The sequence below is a fragment of the Rhipicephalus sanguineus genome, chromosome 3 (assembly GCF_013339695.2).
Source record: "Rhipicephalus sanguineus isolate Rsan-2018 chromosome 3, BIME_Rsan_1.4, whole genome shotgun sequence".
Lineage (NCBI taxonomy): Eukaryota > Metazoa > Arthropoda > Arachnida > Ixodida > Ixodidae > Rhipicephalus > Rhipicephalus sanguineus.
This window is the reverse complement of record NC_051178.1, coordinates 30888909-30912182: the sequence shown is the minus strand read 5'-3', so window position 1 is coordinate 30912182 and position 23274 is coordinate 30888909. Positions and strand designations below refer to the sequence as shown.

Here is a 23274-nt window from a genome sequence, read left to right as displayed (position 1 = left end):
CTACTGATACTACAATGGCCAGGTAACCACTGAGAGTCAGTATCGTGTCCTTTTTGTGTTACCTGATGGCGAAGTTTCACGGTTTCATACGTCAACTGCTTGTGACATCCGCGTCGGAGAACTGACCGCAGGCACTGTAACGCCGGTTTTGAGTCCGAAAACACATCCCATTTACTTGGTCTTTCAGAATCAATAAATTTTAGTGCGCCGTACAGAGCCGCGAGTTCTGCTGCCGTAGACGTCGTCGCATGTGAAGTCTTAAGACGCAGAGTTACTCCTTGCGATGTATAACCACCGCACCATCAGACCTGGACGACGTAGTCGAACCATCCATATAGATGGGCACGTGGTTACTGTAGTTTTCATACTGTGAGAAGGCTCAATTGTTCCAGTGCATGTGTCGGTAGGTCTGACTTCTTCCGCACTCCAAGAATCGTTAGGTAAACTTGTGGGCGGCTTAAGCACCACGAACGGAACGCTGGTTTTGGCGCAGGTGCGTACCCCGCAGTAAATGATGAGCGATGTTTGCAGACAGTGGCACTATATGTCGTGCGGGGCCTTTCAGCAGCGAGGCTCGGTTGGTGGTTGGGAGGGGTCCTGGCATAATGCCTGAGGTACGTAAGCATTGTTTCAATGATAATGTGTGTCCTGATTGAGTAATCTTGAGCGATGGCAATGGTTTCAGCCGCTGACGCTCTGCGGGGTAACCCAAAGCATATCTTTAGAGCTTGGGTTTGAATGCTCTGAATTGTGCGCAGGTTAGTCTTGCCGGTGTTGGATATTGCAGGTAAGCTGTACCGAAGGAATTCAATAAACAAAACCCTGTACAGTTGTAGCATAGATGGTATGGGCACTCCCCATTTTTTCCTGCAAGGAATCAGAAAATGTGACCAATAGCAGTCAGCCGCTTCTTCACGTAATTGACGTGAAGAGTCCGAGACGGGCTTCTGTCAGTAATGACTCCCAAGAACCTGTGGCTTCTGCTGAATGATATAAGTTCGCCGTTAATTGATATGCCATAAGCAGACATTGGCTTCCGGGTGAATGCTACCTCTGCACATTTCCCGCAAGACACCTCGAGACCTTGTTTACGAAGGTAGCAACATCACGGCGGCTGCCTTCTGAAGGCGGGCGCGAAGCTGAAGCCGTGTCACACTTGAAGTCCAAATGCAGATGTCGTCAGCGTAGATAGAAAGTCCTACGGGGCTTGGTAGGCTTTTGACCAGTCCAATGAGGGTTAGATTGAAAAGCGTAGGGCTTAGCACTCCCCCTTGAGGGACTCCTTTGCTACTGTAATACCAAACTGTCTGGCCATTCTCCGTGGTCACGTAGAATGATCTCGTCTGTAAGTAGGTGCACACGCACACACATATATATCTTGCCACCAAGACCCACTGTTTCTAACACACTAAGATGACTTCATGGGCGACATTATCGTAAGCCCCCTTAACGTACAGAAACGGAGCAGCACACAGTCTGTTACAGGTCTTCTAGTGTTTGACATATAGCACCAGATCAACAACGTTGTCTATTGACGAACGGCCGCGCCTGAATCCGGCCATGGCATCTGGATAGATTTCACAGGGCTCCAAGTACCATTCCAGTCGTGTTAGAATCATTCTTTCTATTGTTTTTCCCACACAACTGGCTAGCGCGATAGGACGGTATGAGGAAATGTCCAGAGGCGACTATCCAGCTTTGAGAAGTGGAATGAGGCGTCTTGACCTCCATGCTTGGGGAACTGTACCAGTCTGCCAGGAGTCGTAGTATAGGTCCAGGAGTGCCTTCCTGTGTGCGAGTCGAGGTCAGGCGACGAACAACTTTATTGGAGAAACAAGAGCAATAATATACACAACTGCTGCTGCAGTGCCGTATGCGCAGAAATGACATAAACAGTGAAGTGGTGCTTTATGAGCCTTGGTACATCTTCCCTTTCACAGCGGAATTAACTCATGCTTATTGTCGCTCGGGTAGAGGGTACCGATGGGGCTCTCGTCGTTGTCTTGTGCTTCGTCGAAGTTCTTGAAGGGGCGTTGAGGACAATCCGTTTTGAGGGACGAGACTCGCGTCTGGCGGGCTCGACTCGGGTTGTGGTTCTACCGAACGGAGGTGCTCCCTTGTGCGCCGAAGTTCACGGCCGTCTTTAGTTTTCACGGTCGCCTGCGGGGTTCCTCGATCAGTCTGATCAAGACTGCAGGATCCCAGTTCCGCTGGTGTGTGTCCTATACGGTGGCCTGCTGGCCTTGTCTTACAGGCGGTAGGTTTCTCCTATCTCGATTGTAGTAGGTCCTCTGTCGTTGGCGTATTTCTTGTAGGCGGCCTCGGACCACGTCTGATGGGATGGTTCTCGGTTCTAAATGGCTGGTAGGTGCCGGTAGCAGAGTTCTCGTCTGGCGTCCCATCAGCCTCTGCACGGGGGCTGGAGCACATCATCACGTGGAGTATTGCACCACTCCAGCAAAGCCATCTGAAACAGTGGCATTTTAATTGAGCATTTCTTCAAAAGGTTTTTTCCCTCATGTACCGTTCTCTCCGTCATTCGTTTGACCGCGGGTGATAGGGGCTTGAAGTTACGTGAGCAATGCCTAAGGTGTCCAGAAATTCCTTGTACTCGTGACTGTAAAAGGCGGACCATTATCGGTACGTTATTTAATGGGCAAGCCATGAACAGAACAGATTTCTGAGCACCATGTTTTAAGCGAGCTCGTTGTTGTTGTCCCGAACTCGCGCATTTCAAAGAAGAACGAGTAGAATTCGAATATGATGGAAAACTCGTGGCCTCCAAAAGAGAACAAGTCCACTCCTGCAACCTGCCATGGTAGTGAGTGTACCTCGCGACTCAGAAGTGGCATCTTAGGGTTTTGAGGCTTGTGCTTTTGGCCCAATTTGCAAGCTTTACCCATCTGTTCGATGTGGCTGGAAATTTTCGGCCAAGACATCACGTTCCTTGCTCTAGCCTTCATCTTTTCAGCTCCCATATGCGCCGCGTGAAAAATGCGCATCGTTTCTGATATCTTCGATTACGGCACAATTACCTTGTTACTCCGGAATACGAGGCCGTCCTGTGTGTATATCTCGTCCTGGCACTCCAAGTATGTACATCCGAAGTGGCTCGGGGACGTCTTGCTTGTGAAACGGACACCTGGTACTCACGTATTCTCGAAGCTTGCCCAGGATTGCGTCATCATTGGTTGCATGAAGTAGATCTTGCATCGAGTGTTCCGAGGCTGAAATAGATTCAAGAACTTTGGCTTGAAACTGCTCGTCTTCTTTCATGCATGTTTTGGTCGGAAACATTGACAAGGCGTCATCGGGGAATAGTTCTTTGCCAAGTTTGTACGCCACATGGTTAGGGTAACGTTGCAGTGTTAGGCGCATGCGTTGTAAACGCACTGGGCACTGGTACAACGGCTTACTGAATATCGCTACTAAGGGGCGGTGGTAAGTTTCAACAGTCACTGCATGCTGTCTGAATATATAGCCATAAAATTTGGTGCAGCGATGTTCGATAGCGAGTGTTTCTTTCTCTATCTGTGCGTATCGTGTCTGCGCGTCTGTAAGTGTCTGTGACGGAAATGCAACAGGCTGTGCATCCGCATCAAGACAGCGCCTACTCCCAGCTGGGTTGCATCCACTGATAATGTAACTCGTTTACTGGAGTCCAAATACCGCAGGATGGGCGCTTGGACCAGAGCCTCGCGCAATCTAAGGAAGCTTTCTTGCTGCATTTCTGTCCAAAACCATGCAGTGCCTTTCCGCAGCAAAGTTCTAAGTGCTGCTGTGACGTCAGACATGTATGGGATAAAGCGCTGAACAAAGTTCATTGTGCCCCAAAGACTTGCAGTTCCTTACAGTTCTTTGGCGTCGTCATTTCCAAAATATCTTGCACACGTTGGGGGTCCACACGCAGACCTTCGGCGCTGAGCACGTGTCCAAGGTAGCGCACCTCTGGCTGCAAAAAGAAATAGTCCTTCAGGTTTAGTCGAATATTTTGTTCGCGGCAGCGGGTTAGCAGAAGCTGTAAATTGCAGTCATGTTCTTGCTTAGTCTTGCCCCGTACAAGAATGTCATTCATCACTACTGCTACATTTGGAAGACCTTCTAAGACGCGGTGCATCGCTGCCTGAAATATCTCCGGCGCAGAGGAAATGCCAAAAGGCATACGCAGGAAGCGATAGCGTCCGTACGGTGTACTCATTGTGCAAAGTTTCGAACTTGCGTCATCCAGCTTTAGCTGCCAAAACCAAGACGCTGCGTCTAAGGGTGAAAAAAATTAGCTCCTGCAAGCTTTGGAACAACGTCTTCGAGTGTAGGCATAGGAAAGTTCTCCCGCAGGAGTGCCTTGTTGTGCTATATGGGATCTAGGCAGATGCGTACTTAGTCTTCATAACGACTGTGACCACGTGACTGGACCACTCCGTTGGACCCTTTACCTTTGTTATCACGCCTTGTTCTTCCATGCGCTGAAGCTCTTCTTTCACTCTTTCTTGAAGGGCCACGGGAACTCTTCTAGCTGGCACGACGACTCCTCCGGCTCGAGGCTTCAGCTTCATTGCATACTGTTCACCTTTCAGCTGCCCCAGTCCACTGAAAAGCTCTGCGAAAGGTTGTGCTGCTGGATACAACTGTTCTACGTGAATGTTGTGCACGCGATGAATAAACCGTAGGCGTTCCGCCACTAATCCGCTTAGAGTGACTGGCACGTTTTGTTCGACTACGAAAAAAGTCTCTTCGTGCTCTTTGATCTTTGCACATAGGCGCAGCCGAATTTTTCCTGTTGCGGAAGTCTTATGGCCGAAGAAGTCAGTCTGGGTCGCGTGGCAGGTTTGCAGGGGCTTATTTGGCAGCTTCGTTGCATCTTTATTTGAAATTACGCTGCAGTTAGCACCCGTATCTAGCTTACACGTGAACTGACGGCCTTCAATGTCGACTGATGCAGTCCAGTTACCTGCCGCTTCTACCGCGCTTATGGTCAAAGTTGTCGTCATCTGCTTGTACCTCGTGCAGCTCTTTTTTTAGGAGCTTGCTCGCCAAGCTTCTTATGCTCGCGCCTTGTCCTCACCTACGTGACCGTCGGCGCGGCGGCACACACCACGCTCGGCGCAGCTGCGCTCTCTCTGGTGATTTCAAGAATGCTCACTAGATGGCGCCGCCGCTCAAGGCAGCACACACCACGCTCGGCGCAAGCGCGACTGCTCGAGGCCGCACCTCTCGTTTCGCTGGCTTCCTTTCTCTTGGCCGGGAGCTCACTAAGTGAACACTCTTCGTTGCCGCTCCGCAGCATGAACGGCAGCAGCGCGACGGGCTCGCAACGCAGCAGCAGCTCAGGAAGATCTCGCCTTGCCAATAACCAGCCAACACATGATGTCACGTTACGCTCTCCGATGCGTATTGTACGACTGCAAACGTCCCACCACCATCAGGGGCACCTGTATCGATGTTGTCTTCTCGAACTTTCCATTGCGTCCCATCATCGATGATCCCTTGGCAACATACTTTACTGATCATAAAGCAATCATCTTTAAAGGGAAACGAGTTCCCAAGCTCATCGAGGGACGCCCTTCTTGTACTTTGTAAAAGAACATCTCTTGTTTATATGTAATGTATATAGTTCATCCATCATAAAGCAATCATCTTTAAAGGGAAACCAGTCCCCGAACTCATCGAGGGACGCCCTTCTTGAACTTGGTAAAACAACATCTCTTGTGCATATATAATGTTTATAGTTCATCGAAATGTATATATACTTCATCAAAATGTATATAGAGCATCCAGCCTTACATTAATAAACATTGTTTATGTAATGCATATATAACAACGTTGTCACGTTTATATACGATGGTAGAGGAATGTGTTTGAACTTGGTAAAACAACGTCTTTTGTGTATATATAATGTTTATAGTTCATCCAAATGTATATATACTTCATCAAAATGTATATAGTGCATCCAACCGTAAATTAATAAACATTGTGGATGTAATGTATGTATAACAACGTTGTCACGTCTATATATGATGGTAGAGGAATGTGCACTGAGCATTCGCGGGTTACCCGGTCATCTCCGAGCAAGCTCCTCTAACATCATTCACTTCGTGGATATGGCGGTGTTTTTTTTTACGAATCTGTTTTGCTACTGCGCCAACGATCTGAATGCTTGAGCGAAGTGATTACGCACACCACATTTTTTGCATGTTTTGCCTAAATCCGGGCACCTTGCGCCGCCGTGCTCTCTGTAACCGCAACGGCTACAGTGTTGAACCTTAGCGCTGACTGCCTGAATTACTGCCTCGCGCTGCTTCTGTGCCTTCACTGATTTCTTTCAACTGCTCTTTTCCCAGTTCCTGGGCACGACATATTTCAACGGTCCTACTGTACGACGGGTTCTCGGCAATAAGCTTCTCTTGAAACCTTTTGTCTCGTAATCCAAGAACAATCCGGCTGTGAAGCAAGCGGTCTTCTAGGTCCCCGAACTCGCAGTTCTTCGCTAAAAGCCTGAGATCTGTTAGCCAGTCATTAAAAGACTCCCCTGATTTTTGATTTCTTGATCCGAAATGAAATTCGTCAAACGTCAAGTTTGTCACTGGCTCGTAGAATTCCTCAAACTTGTTGAGCAACGTCTCGACGTTGTTCCTGTCTGTTTCCTCCTCAAATTTGAAGGTGCTGTAAGCTTTTCTGGCTTCTTCGCCAACTATTACGAGTAACGTTGTGGCTTGTACTTCTTTAGGCTGCTTACTCAACTGAGTAGCAGTGGCAAACAAAGTGAGCTCACTTTTCCATGTCTTCCAAGCAAGCCATGCGTCTGCTGACGGGTCCAGCGGTCTGGGTGGGGGACGCAATGTTGACGGGCATGACATAGTGACGGGGATCTGCTGCCACCATGTGTGCGAGTAGAGGTCAGGCGATGAACTACTTTATTGCAGGAAAAAATTCACAGTTTCGCCGCAACGGCGAAGCAATGAATGCGATAGAAATAAGTTGGAATGTAACGCGAAGAACGGAAAGCAGCTCGAAACTGCCAGCCTGTCGCTCGAGCCCAAAGCACGCACGAAAAGAACACACACAGGACGAGCGCGAACTATCATGCGTCACAGCTCGACACTAGAAGCGCACTGCTCAAACATAAAGCAGGACGCACGAAACGAACGAGCAGGTACACACAGGACGAGCGCGCACTAACTGTCCCAGTTTTTACTTATTTCTGTTTGAACAGCGCGCTCCTTTCGCAAACGCGGCCGCTGCAGCGAGGAAAGCACAAGACATAAAGCACAACGATATAAAGAGTCAAGTGGCGCTTTATGAGCTTTGCTACACTTCCGAGCTTCGTCTCCAAGGCGCCGAAGAACGTCAGCACAATGGCAGTGAAGCTTCTAGCTCATCCATAGAAAACGGACACTCCATGCGGGGATAATGTGTGTGAGCAATGGGTGGTCGAGCGCCGCCAACCTTGTATCCGTGAAATTTGACTCGCCGTCAATCCTTCAATAGAAGGGTCCTGCGACGTCAATCTCTGGACACTGCAAGTGAAGTGCCAGAGATTTAAACGGGTGTCGCTGACCAAAGGTTCTGGGAAGACCACGAACGGTTCTCCATATAAGCGATAAAGGCTTTCGCAGATCTAACGAGTCGCTGAAGGATACCCATCGTCGCGATACCAGTTTATCCATGTGACGCTGTATTTTCTTCTGAGTGCGTCTAGCCAGTCTCAAATCATCCTCGCGCTTTGTGCGTCTATATGTTCGTTCCGCCCGACGGCGCATTGCACGAAGTTTCGTAAGTTCGATGTCAAAATCGGTGCGAGTGTAGCTCGTCAAAAGCGAATGCGTGGCGTTCTGCAGGGCATCCTTTATCACGGCCTCTAGGTTACAGGATAAGCCGTCGCTAAACCAGTCTTCCATCATCATCTTGAATTTCGGCCAATCGGTACATTGGGGGGCTCTGGAGGACTTGGAGCTGGTCAAACCTCCTATCCTCAGATAAGTAGGAATGTGGTCATTGCCGCGCGTTTCCGAATCTGAAAAGCGGTGAACTTTTCTCGTAAACGAGCGTGAAACAAGAGTAAGGTCCAGGCAGCTGCTGTAGTGCACATTAAAGAACCGCATGCGGTCGAAATTTCCGGAGCCCTCCACTACAGCGTCTCTCATAATGATATCGTGGTTTTTGGACGTTAAACCCCAAAAATTACTAAGTCTTAGATTTATTAATATGCCGCTGTGGCGAGCGCATGTCTTACCTACTGGTATCTGATGCACAATAGCCTCCCAGCAATCAACAAATTTCAGTGTACGCTACTCAGCACAACTTCGCATTTTTATCGTTGCTCTTCCATACTTTCGCAGAGATTCCCGCAATCTCTGGGTCTACGGAAATGCTACATGTGCACAGTACAACGTTTTTTTAAAGCCGTGCGCCACTCTGCGAGCTTATGGTATTACACTGAATCATTTTGTCCTGCTGGGCCCTTCGTCTTCTCCAGCTTGGTTTTGTTTTCCTCTCAAACGCCTGCGCGCCTTTGTGCAAGCTTGGGCGATAACGTGCGCTGGAAACTTTACTTGCGTTATTTTCTCAACTTGTCTATTGATACTAATATGAAAGCTATCCTGACATGATTTGCGCGTCGATTAACAAACGCATCAGATGGCAATGCCGTCTTTATTATTTTCCAATTATTGGGCGTGAATTTAAGTGAGGGCTTTCATGTACGTGGGCGACAACTCCAGGAAACATATGTTGGCCAAAAATTCCAGCATCATGTCTAAGAACTGCAGTTCCTTCCTTCGCCATTTCAATCGTGAATTTCAGCCCACGTCCGTTTTCACAAAACAGTTTCAGAATGTTCGCTTCAAAATATTCACTGCTCAAGTGCACGAAATAGTCGTCAACACGTGGAAAAGCATGCTTAAACATTCCCTCCATACCTTCAGCTAACTTCCTGTGCACAAAACTGAAAAAAAAAAGATTTTCTAAGCGCCACTCTAGACCCAATGCTGATTCCTTTCTGCTGTATATAATATTCTTATTTATGTTCAGCGAATCTGGGTTATACGTACAAGGACAACACCTCTAAAGATTATTGCAAAGGAATGCTACAGTGGCTGAAGACGTACATTAATCTTCAAAATTATAAATGCGCAGTTTCGTACTTTTCTCTAGGTCGCCATGCGCTATTGAGTGAGGGTCTTATTATCGTTTTTTATATCATCACCGATGACCTGGCGTTTTCCTGGATTTTTTTTTTCGCTGTGAGAACCTCTCCAGGACTCAAAAAAAGCTGGAGGACGCTTGAGCTTCGCCTTCAAGAGTCGAACGGCCAGTTCGCATGGTCTCAGCGTCACTCGCTTGCCTGCCTTCGCTTCTCAGTGGTCATCTCAACCGTGCGCCGAAGAAAGGAACGCCTGTGCGTGTAACATTGGCCGTTTCGAACTCTCATAGAGTGCACGCCTACTGCAAGTGCAGTTGCGAAAGTGCCCACCACGATATAATTCATCATGTTTGGTATGAGTGAAATACCAACTACGCGTCCATAAGGCAATACGCGCAGCTGCACACATTGTTGATGCTGTTGCTGAAAATATGTTATTCATACCGGGACGCTTGGTAATAGGTGGGCCATCAAACGGCCCGCTCTTTGCACAACTTTCATGGAGTGGCGCCAGGCGCAACTATACTCTTCTGCCACGCAGTATTGTGACTTTTAACAGGACTCCTCGCGCTCGATGACGCACTACATGTGCACATCGTACGACATGTACACCTCTCACTACATGCACAGGGTTTCTTCCGAAGCATTTTCGGCCAGTGGCTCTGCTCTGTGATAAAACACCTCGCTGCTACGCTGAATACCTGGGTTCCAATCCCACGAGAGCCGAATATTTTCATTTTTTAATTATTTAGTTGCATCCAATCTCGATTTTTCGCTCACAACCTGCGACGCAGACACCAAAGCCGATACCCCAATTTCTGCGAAACGAGCTCTTTAACGCTATCGCGTTAAAATTGGCTATTCAGAATGCATCATCAGTATTTAGATTAGCTACTAAAGATGGCTCAAAGCTTACGCGCGCCTTGCCATTCTCAATGAATGGGGCAGCGAAGACACGCTACGCATGTCTATTTCGCCCTGGAAGAAGCCGCTAGGACATTGTTTGAGAACGAAGGGTCAACCCTGACAACATGGTAAATTTCGAAAACAGATTCTTTGTAACCTTCACAAACGTCACACGAAAGGAGCGGGCCTAATCCCTACTGGAATCCCGAATGCAGATGCCCGAATGCAGATGCCGTCGCGGTATTCAAGGCAGAGATGACCCGTCGTTTTCGTTACGGCGACCCATGTATGTCTGAGGAAAAGAAAATCCGTTACCTCACGCACGGTGTCAAGCAGAAGTCGTTTGCAGAACATGCGCGACACTCCCGAGACCGTGGCGGAGTTCCGTGCCGATGCAACGGAAATGCAAAAGGCGCTGGAAATGCGGAAGAAACAATTCAATTGCCGCATGACGGCAGACTACACCAACATCGAAGGATTATGCTCGGACGATTTACGCGATACCGTTAGGGCCGTTGTGCACAAAGAACTGCGTCCGGTGTTACCGTTGTCCCAGCTTCAAATGAACTCGATACCGGACACTGCTTGCGAAGGAATTCAACAGTTACTAGGTATTCCTGAACCACTTCAGCCTTAGCCGGAATCGATGAGCTACGCCGCTGCCGCATGCCGCACTGTCGCCTCTCCGCGCCCGCGTCAGAGCCCCATCCGCCGCAATTCGTTCGGCAGCCACCCCTTCTGCCGACGCCATCTGGTCCACCGGCCGGCTGGCGCTACGCCCCAAGAAAGACAAACGTTGGGAGTGCCCTTGGCCCCCACCCGCTCTGCTACCAGAGTGAGCAAGCCGACAACACCTATCGCCGGTGCCAGTGCCACGAGATGGAGCTATGCGGTTTCCCCATCACCGCGCCTTGTCCACAGCGTGGTGAACTGCCACGCGACATCGCCGACTACCTTGCGCCATCTCTGTGGAGACCTCGTTGAGCGTCGCGTTCGCCATCGCGAGGACGCTCTCTCTCGGCCCTCGACCGTACACTGGCCCGACCCGGGGTCGCTCACTGAGCCTGCGCTCTAAAAAACTAAGACCAGCAAGCAATGAAGGTGCGTTTGCTGCTCGTCGCAATGTAAAAGAACCTCCGCCGCTGCAATTAAACCTTGAGAACGCGCTGCCAGCCCAACAAAGACATTTAGACGAAACTTCGCAGCCGGAAGAAGACCTTTCGATGCCATGTAGCAGTGACGATAAAAAACCGACGCAGCCATGATCTGACACTGCGAGATAAACGTAACGGAACACGACGAACTAGCGACCTCGACGACTTTATCGACGGCCACAACGTCACCGCTTTAGTTGGCACTGAAGGCGACTACTTCGTTATGAGTGAATCCTTAGGTAGTAAAGGCAGAGGTACGAAAGTTCTTCGTAGACAACATCCTGCATGCTGCGGCATGGTGCTCGGAAATCCTCATCACCGAGAGGAGGACAGCTATCGCAGGAGGACATCCAACGAAATGGCGAGAACAGTGATCGGAAGAGAACTTCTATCATCCGCAGTTGAATGACCTTATAGAATGCCTGAATAAAACCCTCGCCGACATGTTGCCCTGTACGTCAACGTTGAACACAAAAATTGTGACGTCATCCTCGCGTTTGTAACTTTTGCCAACGATACGCCGGCAGAATAGCTCAGTTTCACCGCATGGACGAAGCAATAAATGGAATAGCAACAAATTGTAATGTTATACGAAGCAAGGCTACCAGTTAACTCTTCTGGATCCGATGTCGCGTAACTCTAAAAAGGCTAGTGTAAGAGAATTTAGCCGCTCCAGTGAGACAAGCGCTTTGCGTGCAATGTCTTCGCGTTCAGAGCGGAACACGTAACATGGTATGCGTGCCGTCTCCTGACGCCTGCCCCGTAACAGCGCGCGCACCAGTGATCGAAGTTCACAGTTGCTGCTCGAACGACAGTTGCTGCTCGGTATCGGACGTCATCTCTGTGTGCCAGCGGCTTGATGCCCTGAAACCGTGCCGCCTGCGACCCGACTTTTTCGAAAAAACCCCTGGCAAACAGTATGCAGCTCCGGTCCATCAATCCAACCATAATTCGTGACGAACCATAAGCCTACGGTTCGCCATCTTGCAACAACGCTCACGCATGACCCGTCTCTACTAATCTGCGTGGCATTAACAAAATGGAAATGACAGCCTTTCAGAGCGCCCACCATGCCAACGCCCCACCTTGCCCCAAGCGGCTTCCTACGAACACATCGCTGCAACGCAACCGTCACCGTCTCGTGTCACATTATCTGTGTTTGCTCACGATCGCAGCTCTCGGTGCCCGAGCGCCCAACCCGCCATACCATTTTGCCTAGCGTGCCCAATGGCCTATATGCTATTACTGCGGCATTCAGGGACACTTCTTCCGGGTTTGTCGACGCCGGCAGCAAGACGAACATCGTGGTTATGCTGCTTTTGAACGAGACGGACCATCTCCTCCTCGAGTTTACCACCATTATGCCGACAGTGCTCCACGTGCCTACACGTGCCTCAAGACGACGCTCCCCATCGCCACTCCAGCGTTCTGCTTCGCCACTTCGGCCTGGCTCTCAACTCCCTGTCCAGCGATTGGACAACTGAACAGTTTTCCCTCCAAAAGCAGCAGTTTTTGGAGGGACAATTGCATCGACGCGAAATGATACAATTAAGTCCTCCTGAATGACCGCCAAACACGTTATTTGTTACTGGAAAACGTGTGCCGGTGTTGACTTCAATAGACACGGGAGCAGCTATTTCTGTCATGCGTGTGGACATCTGTTCTCGTTTGCGGCAAGTGAAGACGCCCTACCTTGGGTCATCTTTGATTGGGGCCAATGGAGCAATCATTCGACCATTATTCCAATGTACAGCACTCGTCTTTACTGACGGTATCCGTCATCACACCACTTTCGCAGTTTTCATTACGTGTGCCCATGAGCTAATTTTAGGTTGGGACTTTCTGTCGTCGGCGTCTGATTTAATTTCTTGCCGAGACCTATACCATCATTACAGCGAGAGTGTCGACGAGACATGACTGCGTTTTGTCACAGCTACCGATTCCGTACTGCCTCCGGGTAGGGATAACTCATCACGTCACTTCTACGCACATTGCAAATGGCGACGTGTTTATCATTCTTTGCGGCCGCTGTCTAGCTCGTGGCATTGTATTCCCCTCCAGCCTGGCGCGGTTCAAAGAAAGTGCTGCAGTAATCATCGGCCTGAACACCACCACTCAGACTGTTTTCCTACCGCAATGTTCTGCGGTGCACCTGTTATGTGGATGCTCAACTCGTATCTTTGGTCACTCTTGACGCCTTGCAAGCTGATCGTCAACAGGGCAAGTTTATACTTCCTCCACCCATGCTTCCGGGATAAATCCTGAACTTCCAGCTCTTCCGCGTGAGGCGTTCCTGAAATTGCTAAGGAGACATCAGGCCTCCATCGACGCCAATGCTTCGTCACTCGGACAGACCACGGTTGCGTCTCATCGTATCAACACTGATGGTCAGAATATTGTACGCCGTCGTCCCTACCGAGTCTCCTTGGCCGAACGCAATATCATCAAAGATAATGTGGGCGACATATTCAAAAGAAACATCATACGACCCTCTGTCAGCTCTTGGGGTCTTGGTACAAAAGAAAGATGGATCGGTACAATTCTGTGTTGATTACCGCGTGCTCAACAAGATCACCCGAGAGGATGTATAACCGATGCCCGGTATAGATGATGCACTGGAATCTTTGCAAGGTGCGCAGTACTTCTCCACCCTTTACCTTCGTTCCGGATATTGGAAAATTCCAATGGACGAAGCGGACAAAAAAAAAAAAGAACACCTTTTCTACGCCGGACGGTCTTTACGAGTTTAACGTAATGCCTTTCGGCCTATATAATGGCCCCACCACAGTTGAAAGGACGATCGGCACTGTTCTTTGCGGCCTCAAATGGAAAAATTGTCTATGCTATTCGGACGATATCGTCGTCTTTTCCTCCACTTTCGCTGACCGTCCGCAACGTCTAGATGAAGTACTCACATGCTTCTCCAATGACTGACTTCAACTAAACACAAAGCAGTGTGTTTCGGCAGCACAACGACCAATGTTCTCGGATATCTCGTTAACGAAGATGGCATCCAGACCGATCCGGACAAAATTTCCGCAATGTTCAGCTTTCCACGCCCATTTCGTGCAAAATAATTGCGCAGCTTCCATGTACTTGTATTATACTTTCGACTCTTCATCCGGAACTTCGCCACGATCGCCTCGCCTCTCCACAAGCTCCTTTCTAGTGCCAGTTCTTTCGATTGGAATGATAAGCGCGAAGCCGCATTCTAAGAACTCAAGCGCGCACTGACATCCCCATCGATTCTTTGTTATTTCTATGGCGAAGCACCTAGAGAAGGTGCCACGTTGTCTCGACTCTTATCCAGAAGTAAGGTGGCCTTTAAACGAGGAACGCTAGCTCAAACAAGCCTTATTTATCAAAAGAAAGGGCCTAGATTGCGTCAGCGGACCGTCAAAAATGCTGCACGAATGTGAAGTGTCCTTTTTAGAAGCTCTTGGTTGAAACAACCCCTTGCATTTGTTGACCCTGCATGCCCGAGAAACGGGAGACATGTTCTTTTTCATGGGTTGTACTGTGTTAACTGTTTATAGAATTTATTGCTGTAATCCTTATAATTTTTTTTGCATATTCATGTTACTTTGGCTATATACACCACGTGTCATAGATCACATATCCATTTTTGTTCAAGTACGTCATCACGTACAGTTTTTATCGCTTTTAAGTACATGATGTGATTAGCGCTGTAAAAGTTTGAGCCTATATGTATACCCGTTTTCTTCGAATAAAAATCACTTGGCGTTCGTCCATGTCACTCCTTGTGTTCGTCTGGTTGTCGCTTTATTCCTTCCGTTAACATGGACCAACAAGCCCAAAAAAACGTTCTGCTTGAACAAGCATATGACTTCGACGTCATTTGCAAGACATGAAGGAAGCACCAAGATGCCGATGCTCTGTCAGGATGTCCATTGTCCCCATCACCGGAGCACGTCTTGTAACTTTGTCAAATTGGCTGCACCGAGGACGCATCGTCGATTACATCCATTTCTTCCCTGAGTTATCCACTCGCCCTTTAGTGCTTCCCACTCACCAGCGTGCCGATTCTTATTGCAGTGACATCATCAGTCGCCTAAGGGGTGCTTCGTCTTCCCCTAATGCCAGGCTACGGAAACAGCTCAAGCTATTCAAGTGTGAAGACGATGTACTCTGTCGGTATATTTCGCACCCGGAAGGTCATCGATGGGCTCCCGTCGTACCGTGCGCTCTTCGCGCTGAAGTTCTGGGAGCTTCACACGACGACCTAAGGTCAGGCCACTTAGGTTACCGCAAAACCCACGAGCGTATCCGCAGCCGATTCTTGTGGCCAGGTCCTTCGACGAGCGTAGCTAAATATAGTGCCTCGTGCAGTGGCGTACCAACTTGTTGACGAATGGGGGGGGGGGGGGCTCGAAGCGCGCACGCACGCACGCACGCGCGCGCACACACACACACACACACACACACATATATATATATATATATATATATATATATATATATATATATATATATATATATATATATATCAGGCCCGTAGCCAGGAATTTTTTTCGGGGGGGGGGGGGGTTCACTTACTGAAAGCCTTTACTATTTGAGAAAAACGCCCATTTTCATTATTTATTTTCGGTAAAACACCACGTATCATAAAAATTTCGGGGGGGGGGGGGGGCGGCACCCCCCCCCTGGCTACGGGCCTGACATATATATATATATATATATATATATATATATTCACAGTTGAAACTCGCAATAACGAAATCGGCGGGGAAAGCACAGAATTTCGCTCTTGCGGGAATTTCGTTGGCGTGAGAATGCGGCAGAAAAGATATGGAATTTACGAAAAACAACATTTTATTTCCAAAAGTCCGTAAGTTTGCATTGGCGGGCCTTACCATGCAGTAATTTCATGCCTCTCGATCGGGAATCTCTTTTGCCACGGCACAAAGTTAGCCCCATGCACTGGTCAATGACGGCGGCACTGCGCTGTCACCAGTACCGTCATCAAGTGCGCCTACAGGCGAACCTTCTTCCGGCTCCGCTGGATCAGCGCAGAATCGTGGACAGCGAGCTGCACGCAACGCCAAATTCTTCGGCGACGTCCATTTTTTTCCTACCCTTTTCCACCTCACTGATGATTGCAGCCTTATCTTCCAGCGTGATGAACTTCCGCTTTTTCGTTGGAGGCGGTATCTTCGCAGGCAGCGAAATCGGACGAGGCAATTGCGACACACAGTTCACGTTGCACCAAGCGACCAAGCAAACGCTCCACAAATGGCTCCACACACGCGCGATCATGCGCACGCAAATCCGACAAAGCCAAGCACAGAGCCAAGACAACGAACGAAACTCCATGAGGAATGTGGATTTGGCTACGTAGTCCGCGATAACGAGCAGGTGTTTCGGCAAGCCATCTTTGTCATCATTGTCGCCAGCTTTATGTTTTTTTGTAAACAATGATGGCGGCTGCTTCTCAAGTGCGCTGTAGCGATAGTTTTGCACAATTTAAATGTAGCATGAATGCATTTCAGCAGTTTTCGAATGTAATTAGTGTTGCGAGAGTAGCTTATTTGCGCACTCGTGTTTCAAAAATTTTGTTAATGAGGGACTGCGGTATGAATATCTTTCGTAGTCGCGAGTTACGAAATGCATTGGCTCCTATGGGCGTTCGCCGGTGCTCCGAAAATATTTCGTTGCGGTGAGAATTTCGTTCCCTCGGGATTTCGTTATCGCGGGTTTCGACTGTATACACCACTTGAGTTCACCACTTGCCCTTTGATGCCGTATCAACCGCTGCCATGCGTCAAACGCCTGATGTTCATGAACGGTAACCGAGGAGCGATCAGGCGTTCTTCGACCGGGTTGAGCGGGGGCAAGTGCTCGGGTTTTGCCGGGTATCTGTAGCCATACGTGACGCTCATCGGAGGCACCTTCCCCGCCACCAACGAATCCTTGCAGCTGGAGCAGATCTTGTACTCACTGTGATCGCTGATGGCGGGGAACTCGCGCTGCAGCACGGCGATGGTATTCCGAAACTGTTGTCAAGGAAGTCCCGCTGGAAGCGCGCGTCGGCGCCTCGGGCAGAGCCCGCCTGATGCGTTTTGCAGCCACTTCACGTGCTCGCACAGCCTCGGGCTCTGCCTGCCGGTACGCACGCTTTCTCGCCACTTCACGGTCCTTCACATTTTGAAGATCCGATTCGCGCCGCAGCCGTGCAGCTTCGGCCTCGCGGGCTCGAACTTCGCGCCGCAGCCGTGCAGCTTGTAGAGCAGCTTCGGCCTCGCGGGCTCGAACGGCGGGGTCTTGGCGCCGCAGCCGTGCAGCTTGTCGATCAGCTTCGGCCTCGCGGGCACGAACGGCGGGGTCTTCTCGCCACAGCCGTGCAGCTTGTCGAGCAGCTTCGGCTTCGCGGGCTCGAACGGCGGGATCTGCTTCGCGGCGTCGACGTGCAGCTTCGGCCTCGCGGGCTCTCACCTCAGGATTCTGTCTGCGAGCGCGCGCTGCCGCTGCCTTCCGTGCCCTCCGTTCCGCAGCCTTGTCTTCCATCCGGCGACTCCGAGCGAAAGAGAAAGCGCGCCAAGAGGGAGCCTCATGGCGCATTACTTCTGAAATGTTGTCTTCGGGCGTCGTTGAAAACACGAGACGTAGTAAAGATGAAAGAACGCCACACAGGCGAACACGCAACGAGAGTCTCACTACTGCATACCAGAACGCGTGCAGTAATGAAGAAATAACACCACACAGGCGAACAGGCAAACGAGAGTCTCACTCGCCAACGTCGTCTTCTTCTTCTACTGCATACAGGAACGCGCGCTTCTCACGAACTAGAGGTGGCTACTACAACAAACGAACAAACGGAGGATGGACAGACCCACGGCATAAGGAGCTTCGCCCCTAAAACATTTAGGAAGTGCAACTCCGCTACTTCAGGTGACCAGATAACGTCAAATTGCTGGAGACCCACTTCATGCTGGCGGTGTCTAGCGGCACGCAAAGGAAATGCCGCCGTTTCGGTTTCCAAGGGATCCGGCCAGGCGCGCTGCTCCCGCTCCGCCGCAGTCACGGAGCATTCACGCGGACCGCGTTCGGCCGCGTTCGTTTCTTGCTCAACCTTTTCCCTGCAAGACTTGCGCCCGACCTTGCAGGTTTCAACAAAATACCTGCGTCTCATCTCAGGCTAGCAAATGCCGAAGACCAGCAGCGTTATTACAGCCACGGCAGCTACATAAAAGGAAAATTTACTGAGAAGGCAATTTACAAAGAAAGTTTGCGTGCCCGCTGAAGCAAACACCGCTGTCGTATGCTCCCTATAGGCTCCGTTCAGTGGAGTTTGCGAACGCGCTTGCGCCATCTGTCGCCACCCTGTGAAACCCGCGGGTCGGCCTTAGCGGCGTGGCGCACGGCGGCGGCGGCGGTTTAATTAGCTTCATTCAGCGAGAGCAGTGCCTGCGGCCTCGTGTTAGTGCCTCAATTCCGTGCTCACATGGCAAGTGATGGTGGCACCGGTACCGCCGGTACCTCGAGTGGGACAAAACCCAACAAGCGCCGCTACTGCTGCGTCAAAGATTGCCACAGCCGTGAAGGACAGCCTGGCATCCGAATGTTCCGTTTTCCCGGCCAGCCGTGGGAGAAAGAACGGCGGAGAAAATGGATTGTTGCCGTTCGGCGAGTGAAGTAAGTACCTGTCGCATCTGTGTAATTAGTACCAAATTGTGCTTCGACTACCTCTACTGCCTTTAATCATCGAACACAAAAGCGCACTGGACGCACACGTGCATTGAACGTGCGTCCTCGTCAGCGTGCGAACTGTTTTAAGAAGTGTGTGAAAATCGTGAAAAATAAGAGAAATGTGATATTTGCTTGTTGCCTTTATAATTACTTTTTCTGTACCGACAGACATCTTAGGATTACTAGAGACGTCAATTACGGTAGTAATCAATGAAATTAAATTATTAATGAGTGGAGACAGGCGGTCGGGTCAGATAGGATAATTGGAGCATTTCCTGCGAAAATACCATTGCAACTTTGACATATCCTAAAAGTGAAAGCTGGCAATTTTTACTCAATAAATCTGAGCAGTTGCGGCGGCAAAACCAAATTCCAAGATAGCGCAACTGCCATGCTCTCCAGAGACGAGAAAAATGAGCTAGCGTATCTACTTTGCTTCGTGGGTGTGCGTGCTGCGCTTGCGATAATTGCACGCATAGCGTACGTCTAGCAAATAGTGACGTCATTCTGGTCGTCTGCTAATTCCACTTGTCAGCGCTTCTGTTTCGCCGGTTAAATTCCTGGAATTTCACCACTCCGTAATAATTACAAGAAGCCGCGTTTTGGAAAAAATATAGGTATGGTTTTTGAAGCATGCCTGTATGTTTGCAAACGCTCTAACAAATGCCCTGTTAATAAAGCTACGCAAGTACTTTTTTTTTGTCCATCAGCTTGTTGCTCTTTCCCTCTGTGTAAAACTAAGCGCATACAACCACGATTTTGCACTGACTAGCCTCTCCCCCTCCCTTCCTTTTCTTTGCTTTAATAAGCTATGTTTTGCTTAGTGTTGAAAATTTTCAATGTTTTTCGGCTGCATCTTTTTTTTGTTGTTCTCAGTGGCACCTTATTTCTTAATGCCTTGTAACCTTTACACCGCGTTTTCAGTGAGTGTGACGGCTCTGCTTGGATCCCAAGTGATGCAGCAAGGGTGTGCTCAAAGCACTTCGTCAACGGCGAAAAGAGCAACATTGCTGCACATCCAGGCTACTACCCTACCATTTTTCCAGATGCATACAAGTCCCGTCCTGTGGACGCAGAAAGAGCACTGTCAAGATATGAACGGTAAGTTCTAACCAAGGGGTGTTGGTGTGCAATTTCCCTTAATGATGTACATGGTATACAAGATGAGATGGCCTGACAAAGCCATGTAAAATTGCACATCATATGCTTTACTGTTACTGTAATTTATTTTTAGATGGAACAGAAGGGCATCTGCTGCAAGGCCGGCAAATCCTCAACACACAAGTTCCCTCAGCACGACTGAAGCAGATCTTGGTGACAGTGAGGACACTGCTACCTCCAGTGCTTGTGCGAATGGCTTGGAGCTTCTCTGCACTGCCGCTGCATTGGTACAAGAACGAACTGCAGACCAGGTAGGGCCTTGTGAATTTGCTTTTTGTATTTACACAAAGTGACAGCTGTGCACTTTATGGGCTAATTTCAGTCGATATACTTGTTAATAAATATATTACAACAGCAGCTAACATAACATTGTTCTTTTATTTTGGTAGTAGTCTTCATTGTGTGCAAGGTTGTAGCAGTATCATACGCTGGAATTACCATACCATTCATTGTTGCTGAAATGTATGGATCATGGCAGATAGCTAAGTTTTCACCTTGAATTGCATGCAGAAATGGGTATGTGACATGAGGCAGATCTTCCTACCCACCAATGAGATTTTCTTGTGCAGTGGTAGCAGCAGCACTGCCTATGGCATGTTCACTAATGAAGGAGTCAACAAATACCCGTATTACAAAAGCTCAGCAAAAAATGACTTCAGCCACACTACCATGGTAGATTACATCTTTGCATCAAGGCAAAAAGTGGCTATGACATTTATCAAATACATTAACCTGACATTTATTTTTGAATCGCACAATGATGTGTTTCTTGGACTGCTTGGGCACCACTGTTCCATCTCGCTTCACTGGGAATAACGGAATGAGTAGATGCTCTTCAGCTGAAGGCATAGCACTGCATCTGCCATAAATACCCCCAAGAATCGCAGTCGCATCACATCATGAGCTGGTTACCAAGGCACGAGCAGGGTGCTAACGCTTCAGGTGGGAAAGAAAAAGGAATTGCACCTGTTCCTATGAGTTTTCCTATTAAGCACTTGGTGCATGACCTGGCAGTGAACATAATGCATCGTATATCACATGCAACTTGTGATTCATGCACAGCGGAAAAGGTTCCACTAAGAGACTACGGACATTCAGGAACGCCATTACTTTGGTGATCAACATGTATTTGGAGTACTACTACTTTTAAAGTGCAAGATGATCAACTTTCTGAAATTCAATGCTTACCCAAATAGTAGCTCAATTTTCAGGCTTTATTTTGAGGCTGTATATTGTTCTGTCACATTTAATCAGTCATCACTTGCTCAAACCTTTATAGCCGAAATGCAATAAGCAGTGTTTCTACCTTTTTATTGTAATTAAGCTACTACTGCAGTAAGTATGTTTTCACTGTGTCACTAGGTCAAGGAAAATAATTGCGAAAGAGGGTTGAAAATTGGGATTTCCTGTATGCATTGTAGAATACTGCTATTTATATTTTCTACTGCATGGATAAATTACACTCATTGCTTGATTAGTTTTTTATCTTGTTTTTATGCAGGCCTGCCAGACTGATGATAATGACACCTGTGGAGGTTTGGTTTTGTTTTTGTGCTCATTAGATGGGCATAACACAAGCACACAGGTGTCACACAGAACTGTTCGTGATGCAGAAGTTCAGTGCAGCCCTTCAACCACTTCACGCCACAGTGGGCCAAACCAGAGAACTTCTTGTTTCAGTGGCTATGAAAGCGTAAAATCATGCTCTTCTGCCATGAGAGATCTTTGTGGTGTCACATTGGAAATGTATGCAGTTTTATTTGCGCTGCTGCCTGTCGCTGCTGACCGCTCATGTGATGTTTCCATGCATGACAGACTACTGCTTTTTTTAATGAAGCTAAAGTTGGGCATTACGTACTCATCACTTGCCATTTTGTTTTCTGTAAGCAGAATGACTGCTGCAAGGCATTTTAATAGCGTGCTTCGCACATTGGCTGCCGCAACTCAGAAAGGGATATTCGTTCCACCCAGACACATCATCAGGTCTTAATGCCCAATTGCTTCAAAGTACACCACCCAAATGGCACCATGATTATAGATTGCACGGAGGTTCCCACAGAGCAGCCAGCTTCTGTAGCACAGCAGAGGGCACTCTATTCAAACTACAAGGGTGGCTACACGCTGAAATTTCTTGTAGCAATCACACCCAATGGAGCTGTCTGTTTTCATTCTAAGGCATATGGTGGAAGGTGTTCTGATGCTTTCATCACAGTGCATTCCGACTTCCTCAAAGAAGTAGAACCAGGCGACATGATCATGGCTGATAAGGGGTTTCCTGGCATTACTACGGATCTCGGGAAGGCAGGGGCTGTACTTGTTATGCCTCCTTTTCTCAGAGGCCAGGGTCAGTTCTCGGAGGCCGATGTACAGCAGACTTATAACATTGCAAGAGTGCGAATTCATGTGGAACGTATGGTCCAGCGGATCAAGATGTACAATGTTTTAAATACACGTGTGCCCATTGAATTGATTCCTGCCATGTCCGACGTTTTCCATGTGTGTTGTGTACTGGCTAATATGCAGCCTCCAATAATAAAGGAGCCAACGACTGCAGAATCTTAAGTCAGCCGAATTTGGGTATTTCAGTCAGCTTCATTTCAAGTGTTAAATATAAACCTTCAGCTCTGTTATTCACTGTCAGACATGGGGCTGTATCGCGTGTATGTGTACTGCTAAAAATTTTTCCTTGACAAGAAAAGGAGGCTATAGAATACAATATTGTTTGCCTTTTTATACTTCAAAAGTATGTTCTATCTTTGATGCACCACCAACTTTAGGTGTTATGGATGCGTGCGCTGTACAACCTCATTAAAACCTTTTGAATGGTAGGTCAAGCTCTTGTACTAGTATTAGCTTTTAACCAGGGACAAATCAAGCCAGAGTGCCAATGCATATGGAGTATATGATCCAACGGATCAAGTTGTACAATGCTTTAAATACACGTGTGCCAACTGAATTGACTCCTGTCATGTGCAATGTTTTCCATGTTTGTTGTGTACTAGCTAATATTTAGCATCCAATAATAAGAGAGCCGACAACTGCAGACATCTCAAGTCAGCGGAATTTGAGCATTTCAGTTAGCTTCATTTGAAGTGTTAAATATAAACTCTGAGCTCTTTCGTTCACTGTCAGACATGGGACTGTATCGCGTGTATGTGTACTGCTAAAAATCTTTCTTTGACAAGAAAAGGAGGCTATAGAATACAA

The 23274-nt window shown here is 48.4% G+C and overlaps 1 long non-coding RNA gene and 1 pseudogene across 1 annotated transcript; both read left to right on the top strand.

Annotated features, from left to right (window-relative positions):
• Nucleotides 1-18736: 18736 nt before the first annotated feature.
• Nucleotides 18737-20191, top strand: LOC119384869 (uncharacterized). The gene is made up of 3 exons (XR_007415581.1): nt 18737-18852; nt 19831-20007; nt 20141-20191. It is a non-coding gene; the product is annotated as an uncharacterized LOC119384869 (long non-coding RNA).
• Nucleotides 20192-20579: 388 nt separating this feature from the next.
• On the top strand, nt 20580-22677 carry LOC119385360 (uncharacterized; annotated as a pseudogene).
• Nucleotides 22678-23274: the final 597 nt, after the last annotated feature.